Source organism: Sardina pilchardus, chromosome 18, assembly GCF_963854185.1.
Source record: "Sardina pilchardus chromosome 18, fSarPil1.1, whole genome shotgun sequence".
Taxonomy (NCBI): Eukaryota; Metazoa; Chordata; class Actinopteri; order Clupeiformes; family Clupeidae; genus Sardina; species Sardina pilchardus.
Genome location: NC_085011.1, coordinates 19,092,834 through 19,102,833, shown reverse-complemented (window position 1 = coordinate 19,102,833; position 10,000 = coordinate 19,092,834). Strand labels below are relative to the sequence as shown.

The following is a 10,000-nucleotide window of genomic DNA, read 5'->3' as shown; positions in this document are numbered from 1 at the left end:
TTAAAATAGATATGGACACATCTGACCACAACAACAGCAACACTGTTCTAGAAGCGGTCCGAGTCATGTGGAACCGGCTGCGGCGGCCGAACTCTGTCCGGTGAGAGCGGGCTGCTCCGCAGTGACCGGATGTCAGTGCTGATTTGAGGCCAAGTCGTAACAATGTGTTAAACTACAAGTGAAGTCCTCCCCCCCTCTCCTCCGTAATGAGCTTAGTCCTCCTGGACAAAGCCTCCTGGCCAGCACTCTTCAGTGCCACCCAGCAGACTCCGCTCTGGCATTTCTGCCAGGCTGGCGCGCCCCTCTGGCCCGAGGCACTGCCCGCGGCACTGGGCTTGGCACCCTGCTGCCCGCGAGAGTCCTTCTGGTGACCGAGCGAATGCCCTGTCCCGGTTGCGGCTTGAGTGCAATGGAGAGGTGCCATTATGAGGACAGGAATGCTGATTCCTGGGCCCGCGCTCGGCACTAATGACTCTGGGCTGGAGTGGACTTGGCATTCTGGCCACTGGGTTACCACGGCGACAGAGGGCCACCTGAGGCAGCCAGGGCAGTGAGGTCCCTCCGTAAAAAAGGACTCTGGTCAGTGAAAGTTGAGGTCCCTCCGTATAAAGGACTCTGGTCAGTGAAAGTTGAGGTCCCGCTGTAAATAGACTGGTTGATAGTCACGCCAGTGTTTTACAGCACTGCTAATACAAACTAATGTCCTGAAGTCAGAATTTCACCTTTAAATCCACATGACAAATATTAGTTGAATACTTACTGAATACTAATATTAGTTACTGAATCACCATTTCCTAAATAGTTAGGAAGATGTTAGGCCTAAATGTACTTGTTCCTGTAGTTAGTTTATTGATAACACAGTGAGAACAGCACACTCTATCCACATATGCTGGGCCCACAGTATGTGCTTGAGTGTGTGCTCAAGTTGTTGGAGTATGTTAAATCTCAGCAGGTGGAAATGCAAAGTCGTAAACACTCATAAACATGCCCACACACACACACACCAATACAAAGACACACACACACACACGCACACACACACACAGAGACTCGTAACTCTGAACTCCTTGACTGTCTCTCTCTCAGCAGCCAGACCGTCCCTTGTTAATTCAGTGGAAACAAACAAGCGCGCGCGAGCCAGACTCAAGTGGTGTTTCCATTCAGACGGGAGAGGGCTGGAGGGGTGTATTTTTATGTGTACAGGTTGGCTGAGGAAAATGCCTTTTGTTTTCATCATTTGCTTATGCATAAGCTTGAGTATGTAAGTGTGCACTTGAGTGTGTGCATATGTGTGTGTGTGTGTGTGTGTGTGTGTTTCTTAAGTTGACATCTTTGTGGACTATATGCATCTATCTGGCGGTCTGAGAGTGTGACGTATGTCTTTTGTGAGTGTTTAAGTGTGTGTGTGTGTGTGTGTGTGTGTGTGTGTGTGTGTGTGTGTGTGTGTGCATGCATGTATGTCTGTGCATGTGTGCTCATGTGTGCGAACCTGCACGTGTGTGTGTGTGTGTGTGTGTGTGTGTGTGTGTGTGTGTGTGTGTGTGTGTGCTCTTCGTGCCACTGGCTTGGTGGTTTCTCCTCCTTATCTGGCTGATCTAACACAGTCCCCTTACTGTATATGCTTTAAAAAGGGGTCAACATTCTGGGCCACATCTCCGAGCCCCACGCCACTGGGCTACGGAAAGAGTGAATGTGGAGAGAGAGAAAGAGAGGGAGAGAGAGAGAGAGAGAGAGGGAGAGGGAGAGGGGGGGTGTGAGGGGAGGATGAGTGTAAGCTGCTGTTATTTCCATGCCTCATTAGTGGAGATATTAGAGACTGTAATAGGAGCCTGCCACATTTAGCTGCTGTTATGACAGCATGGCTGACTATAATTATTCTTTCTTCTCTTCCTCTCTCTCTCTCTCTCTCTGCTCTGTCTGTTCGATCTACACCTTTTTCTCACTCCACCTTTTCTGCGTGTGACGATATGTCTCAGTTTATCATCTTCCTATGCACTCTCTGACACTCTTGAAGTGTGTGTGTGTGTGTGTGTGTGTGTGTGTGTTTATCACCAGGGTGATTTACATCTCAGTTTGAGATGATTGAGATGGCTCTAAACACACACACACACACACACACACACACACACACACGACACTCCCAAAGACTCAACTAACACACTAACCCTGCCCTCTTGCTGTGACAACCAACCCACACATTTGTACAGTACACCCCACCAAAACCTCATTGATAAGCCCTGGTGGTAAGCCATTTGTCAGTGGCCTGCGAGTCCGTCAACTGTGTTGCTCTGACCCACAGAGTAATGGTCCAATCAAACTGGGCTTCAGTTCTTATGCCTTGTGTCATTTTGCTCTCTGCAGATTGGTCGTTTGTGCCGCTGCCACTGAGTACTAGGCTGTGTCTCTAACCGCACACTCCGTCAGTACACTGCTAGTGTGCACTGAACATCTACTTGTGTTGGTTAGTATTGTCCCAATATCTGCACTATATACTTAAACTAAGTACTTGAAGCGTGCAAGCAGGCGTTTTGAGACACATTCCTAGTCTTCACATAGCAGCCCGATCATACAGGAACTCTTTCCACATAAGCTTCAGTAGATATGTCTACCATGACTATAGCAGGCACATGAATCAGGAGATGTGAATGTGTATAGCATTGACTCAGGGGCTAGTTGGTGAGGCTGATTGCCAAGCAAAAAAGCTAGTGTAGCTAGCACTCTTCAAATAGAATCACTGTGCTCGGTATAGACAGACAAACATCAATTCTGCCTACAGGAAATACGTCTCTTTGTAAGTGAACACTGAGGCTGGTCTTGTGGAATGACACTAAACCTTTACTTCCAGCCACTTCAAGCGAGCTAATCCTGTTTCATGTCAAAGACAAACTACCGCTTTAGGCCTGACTCATATTCTACGCAAGCTACGCGAATCAGAATGCACCCACCTACGCAGGGAGGGTTATACATGGCGCGTGTATACGGCAGCAAACACACTCGCACATACAGCACATCGCCGATTTTCTGCAACGCGACACAAAGGAGAGTGACAGGTCATGAGAAGCCACTTCAAAACGTGTGTGAACTAAGGCATACTTTATCGTCCCCACAAGGGAAATTTGTCTTGGGCTTCAGTCATTGCAACATGCCACACAGACGTATGGACTATGAACCAACCTTTAAAAATCCCTCTCTCTACCTGAATGGCGACAAATGCCGACAAAGTTACCGTGGCCCCAGACCAGGTGCATGTTTCTGACCAATGATGGGAGCTTGCTACTCAAGCAGAGTGACTTTTCCACTGCCTGGAGCAAAAAATCGGTTTGTGCGAGACTGCAGATCTGACATGAAAGATTGATGAGAGCAATTTGAGTGAAGGGGAGTTTAAATGAATCGGATTGAGATAGGATTCATGTCTGATATGTTTGATATAGGGTCAGCATGAGAGGTCGCGTTGGGAGAGGGGAATGTTGGCATTAGACCCCAGGTGTGTGTGTGCGTGTGTGTGCATATGCGTGTATGTGTGTGTGTGTGTGTGTGTGTGTGTGTGCATGAATGTGTGTGCATGTGTGTGTGGTGCATATGTGTGTTTGGTACATGCGTGTGTGGTGCATATGTGTGTGTGTGTGTGTGTGTGTGTGTGTGTGTGTGTGTGTGTGTGTGTGTGTTGCTGTGCCTCTGGGGTAATGGCAGGTACTTTTCAGCCTGACTGATTCTAACTGGAATCAATCACCACCTGATGTCTGCACCAGTGCTCTATGTGTCGCCTGTGGCCCATAAAAAGCCTACAGTTTACTGCACAGCTTGTGTGAGTGTGTGTGCCTGTGTGTGTGTGTGAGTGTGTGTGTGTGTGTGAGTGTGTGTGCCTGTTAGAGAGAGAGAGAGAGAGAGAGAGAGAGAGAGAAAGAGAATGAAAGAGTGAGATTGATATACAGAGAAACAAAACGTAGTGAGGTAAAATAGTGTGAATGTCAGAGGGATAGAAGTTTGAGTGTGTGCACGTATGTGTGTCAGTTTATGTGTGTGTTGGCTATTGCTTCAGGCACAGGCTCACTGTTATTACACTTCAGAATGTGTGTGTGTGTGTGGGTATTTTTTCTGGTTTGGTTTGTGTGCTGCAGTGTTGTGTCTGTCGCTCTCTGCACAGACGACTGCAGAGAGAAGGAGCCGGATCTGGGCCTTGTCTGAGCCACACATGTGCCAGCAGAACAGCTGGCTGGTGTGACCTGTGGAAACGAGGCAGCCTAACATACAAACACACACACACACACACACACACACACACACACACACACACACACACACACATACACACACACACACACGCACACACACACACACACACACACACACACACACACACACACACACACACACACACGCACACACTCCCTCACTCTCTCTTGCTTTCTCCCTGTCTCTGGCCATCTCTTGAGTGAAGGGGGGACGGAAATTCCAGAGTTTCCTCTCGGAGCTTTTCCGAGAGCCGTTCGGTAGCCATGCTTGTTTTATTAGCAGCTCTCCTCTCCTCCGTCTCTCTGCTCTCCCGTCTGCACCCGTCCACCCCGTCTCCCTCTCATCCTGTCATCCTCCCATCAGTTTCTCTAGCCTGTCTTTCCTCCTCTCTTTTCCTCTCCTCCTCCTCCTCCTCCTCTCTTCTCTTTCTTGCCTTTTTCACTCTGACTGAAGCCGCAGAAATCAAAGTGTCTGTGGGCCAGACTGCATACATATTAAGCCAGACACACAGAGGTGAAGGCCACAGCCCTGTGAGACTCAGAGTAGAGAGTGGCCCTTCTGCACACACACGTCAGACTGCTCTCTGTGCTACATTGCATTACATTTGGCAGACGCTTTTTAACCAAAGCGACTTACAACATGTTAAAAAAATAAATAAAAAAATAAGCTTTTACGAGCAATTGAACAAAAACCACAATAAGTGCATCAATGAGTGCAATTGTCCGTGGGATCAGCAAGACTAGTTGTGAATAGTGCTATGAGAGGGGATGTTCTCTGAAGAGCTGGGTTTTCAGACATTTTTTGAAGATGGAGAGGATGTCCCTACTCTAGTAGGAACTGGTAGCGCGTACAATATGGCACATGTGCTCTACACACCACAGCACACGTAATACAGGCAACCATCATGACATGGAACAATCCTAGAGGTTTTGTTATATCTGATCTATTATAGTTTACTTCAATGTTTTCAACTGTAGGACAATATAGACAAACGGTTACCCGATCTCTTGTATTCAAACACTTGGTCAGATTTTAGTGTGCATTGTTGCCGGTATTTCAGGTATGGGGCCTGGAAAGATGAGCTGTTGTTGATTGTCCTGGTTGTATTCCATCACGTGATTTCTGAGGTGCCTATATCATATTGGTCGTGCAAAAGCAACTTTGCAACCCTGCAACATTTTAACCAGACAAAGGCACACAGGAGAAGGCGATCCACTAGTAGCAGGAAGTCTTTTGCTGATGATTTCATGTCCTACCAACTGTAATACCTCTCTTCCATTGCACCACAATAGCAGGCATCAGCAGCAGCGGCTGTGCAAAGTTCAAACAGAGTGAACGCATAGCAAACATTAGCAGTGGCCAGGACGACCCCTTTCTACCAGAAGCCATCAGGCGGGGTATTAATAGGAGAGGTTTATTGAGGTACACGCTGAAAAGGTGAACGTACCATACCTGGTCAAAATAGACGGCCTTTTATTGAGCCGATGGCCTGGGGTGGACACATAGCAGGCCTTTATAGGGCTGGGAGCTAAGTGCATTAGCGCTATGAGTTACTGTTGGTTGAAACAGGGACATGGATGGGCTAAGCTAATGCGTAGCGACGGTGGGCGCTAGCAGATGTTCAGAGGGCGGATGGATGAGGTGTTGTTTAATGTGGGCTTAGGCACACAATGTGGCGGCTGCTGGACGGACCGGCCACTCTGAAGGGGTGATTGTCGTCGCTAATGACCCGCTAATCCTTTGCACTCGTATCTGTGTAGGACAGCGATGGCCCCTACGTGCAAGTCTATTTAACTGCGTGCAATCAGACACACACACACACACACACACACACACACATGCGTGCATTCATGCATGCATGAAGAAGAATAAACACATGTGCGCGCACACACACACACACACACACACACACACACGGATACGAATACACATGCACACGTATAGGTACTGTACATGCACACACATTCTTGTATTGAATGTATTCATGCATACATTCCAACATATTATACGCACAGACACACACATAATCTCCCCTCCACACAAAGACACAGACACTCCTCAGACATGGAAGCTCTCTGCATGCAGTCTCTGTGCTTGCACATTAAGTCTCTCTCTCTCTCTCTCCTGTTCGGTGAGCTTTATTTGAGGCTGTAACACTTGTCAGTGTTTTCATTTTGCAGCATAGGCTATAAACATCTGATATTGTTTTAATAAAGGTGTGTTCAGGCTCTCTCTTTCTCTCTTTCCCTTTCTCTCCATTTTCATGGTAAGTCTCTCTATCTCTCTCTCTCCATCTCTCTCTCTCCCTCTGTCTCTCTCTCTCTCAATCTCTCTCTCTCGCTGGCTCTGGCCCTGGAGATACTAAATATGTTTTAATGATGTAAACCAGCCGACCGTCGTTGTCTCCCCCGTGGCCCGACAGAGAGCAGCGCAGATAAACATGTGGGCGAGTGCACCGAGTACCTTCACCCTCACACACACACACACACACACACACACACCTCTCCATCAGCACAGCGCGGACAGAACCAGGGCACTCTGTATGCGCGTAATGGATTCTGGATTGTGTGTTATTTGTTCGCTAAATTGAATGAGACCTGGCGATAAGGACCTGCTGATGGAGGCTTCCTCTCTTTATCTCCCCTCTTACTCCCTTTCTCTCTCCCTCTTTCTTCTCTCTCCTTCGCTCTCTCCCTTTCCTTCTTCTTCACACTCTATCTCTCTCTCTATGTCTCTCTCTCTTTCCTTCTCCTTCTATATTTCTCTCTCTCTCTCATCTCTCCTTCTCCTTCACACTCTCTCTTTTCACTCCCTCCCTCTTTCTATCACTCCCTCTCCCTTCTTTCTCCTCTCTCCCTCTCTCTCTTTCTCTCTCTCTCCCCCTCTCTCTATCTCTCTCCGTGTGTCTGGAGCTGTGTGCGGGTTATCTTGATAGCCCCATATTTTGTGTGCTGTGTAATGGCAGAGCCGGAGGTGTTTGTCTGTCTTCTGGCGGCGCTGGGGCGAAAGGGAACGGCAACGGTGAGGAGAAGAAAAAGGGCCCGCCGGGGGAAACCACTCAGATGTGCCTGTCTGAGCGCCCTGATGGATGGATGGATGAAGAGACTCCCGAGAGGAGAGAAAAAAAAGAAGGGAGAGTGAAGGAGGGAGAGAGGGAGGAGTCTGTGAATTAGTAATACATAATCTAGCTAATGTAGCCATAATGTAGCTACAATGGAAAAAGCAAAGGATGTAGAATTGTGAGATTGGGACACACACACACACACACACACACACACACACACACAGTCATCAGATGAGAGAAACAGACAGAATCTGATATTCCAACTAAATTCCAACTACGCACCTTAGAGCTTGGACATGGGCAGCCACACTTGACACAGTCAGATGTGTGTCAACTGTGTGTGTCCATAGTGGAGACCTGGCTCATTCCCCCCATGTGTCCAGGTCAACACTGCTCTGATATGATTCACTTTCTGATTCATGGAATCCCCAGAGTCTCACCATGAGACCATACGCTAGTATGCCCCAGTCTAGAACCACCCAGAGAGAGGAGGGGATTGAGAATCCCCCCGGCAGAGAGAGAGAGAGAGGGATAGAGAAGAGAGGAAAATTGAGAAAGAATGGAATGAACAGAAGCAGGGGGGAGGGGAGGGGAAGGGGAAAAGCATGATATATCATTGCACATCTTCATGTGTGTTGTTGATTCAGCCTGCTATCCCCTCCGAGCCAGCTCACAGCCGGGTGTGCACGTCCACTCACAGCCCCAGGGCCTCCATGAGGCCGCCCGGTCCATCCTGAGGCCCGGGGCCGCTGCAGAGGCCGGGGACGGTGCCTCCTCCGTGGGTCTCACAGGCGGGATTAGCGCTGGTGAATAGCGGGCATTAGGGGCTCTCTGCGCTGCCCTTGTTCCAGAGTGGACGGTGCTCAGCGGGCTAATCCACCGCACTCCAAACTCCAGCGCGGGCCCCGGGGCAAACACCGATTGACCTGTCACATACCGCTTGTGCAGTGTCTGAGGAACACTCTCACACACACACACACACACACACACACACACACACACACACACACACAGTCAAAGTTTCTCTCTCACACACTTATACATAAATGCTCACGCCTCTTTATCTTTTTCACACACAAACAGACTCAGCCACCCCTCCCCCCACACACATATAAGCACACACACATACAGTCAGAATTTCTCTCTCACACACTTACGCATATAAGAACTCACACATCTTTATCTTTTTCACACCCCCCTTTCCACACACACTCACACACACCCCTTGTGCTAGAGCATAGTCTTGTTATGTATGCAAAACATAGGCATGCCCACTTTCTCTAATGCTCTCTCTTATTGTTGTGCTGTAGTGGATGTGGGGATGGGAGTGGATGAGGGGATGGGAGTGGATGTGGGGTTGGTGTGGATATGGGGATGAGATGTGGATGTGGATGTGGGGATGGGAGTGGATGAGGGGATGAGATGTGGATGTGGGGATGAGATGTGGATGTGGGGATGAGATGTGGATGTGGGGTTGGTGTGGATGTGGGGATGAGATGTGGGGATGAGATGTGGATGTGGGGATGGGAGTGGATGTGGGGATGAGATGTGGATGTGGGGATGGGAGTGGATGTGGGGATGAGATGTGGATGTGGGGATGGGAGTGGATGTGGGGATGAGATGTGGATGTGGGGATGAGATGTGGATGTGGGGATGAGATGTGGATGTGGGGTTGGTGTGGATGTGGGGATGGGAGTGGATGTGGGGATGAGATGTGGATGTGGGGATGGGAGTGGATGTGGGGATGAGATGTGGATGTGGGGATGAGATGTGGATGTGGGGATGAGATGTGGATGTGGGGTTGGTGTGGATGTGGGGATGAGATGTGGGGATGAGATGTGGATGTGGGGATGGGAGTGGATGTGGGGATGAGATGTGGATGTGGGGATGGGAGTGGATGTGGGGATGAGATGTGGATGTGGGGATGAGATGGATGAGATGTGGGGATGAGATGTGGATGTGGGGATGAGATGTGGATGTGGGGATGAGATGGATGAGATGTGGGGATGAGATGTGGATGTGGGGATGAGATGTGGATGTGGGGATGGGAGTGGGGTATAGAGCCTTTCCTTTCCTCATTCCCTCTCCTAACAGACTAGATAAGTTTACAGTCTGCTAACTCTTAGTCAAGAGCACCAAATAACAAGTGTAACCAGCAGCTGTTCAGTGTTAAGGGTCCTTCGCACCAAGAACATGAATGACGATGTTCACATAAGCAGTATAACGACATGAAGAACGATATCGTTGGGGATCACTCTCAGGGCGATTTTTGAGAACGATAAAAAGCTAACAGCCAATCAGAACCGATCACATGTTAGCCATCACCTTCATTAACACAAGGAGAGACTATGCTTATCATTGGTCTGTGTGGACGCTTTGTTGTTATGGTTATAGTTATCGCTATAGTTACCATTCCTGGTGTGAACGGCCCTTTACACTCGAGGAGATGCCCACAGGAACTGACCTCAAGCACTCAGTGAGGATAACTAGTGAAAAATAACAATAGATGATTCACACCATTCCTCAAAAGCAACTGCTTTCTCTCTTAAACTGCGTTTCACTGTGTCGTTCTACTCACAGAAAGCATATCATACACTGTGTATAGATGTGGTGATTCAGTGTTAGCCTTCTGCTTGCGGGGACGGTGTTGCCTATATGGTATGGAATTCAGTGTCTAGACTCTATTAATCTCGGCCTGTGTGC

At 48.6% G+C, this 10,000-nt stretch overlaps 1 protein-coding gene across 1 annotated transcript in view; it reads left to right on the top strand.

The window, feature by feature from the left end:
• kcnq5a (potassium voltage-gated channel, KQT-like subfamily, member 5a) overlaps positions 1–10,000 on the top strand; it is a 146,942-nt gene that overhangs the window by 44,451 nt on the left and 92,491 nt on the right. The gene's annotated exons all lie outside the window — the stretch shown is intronic.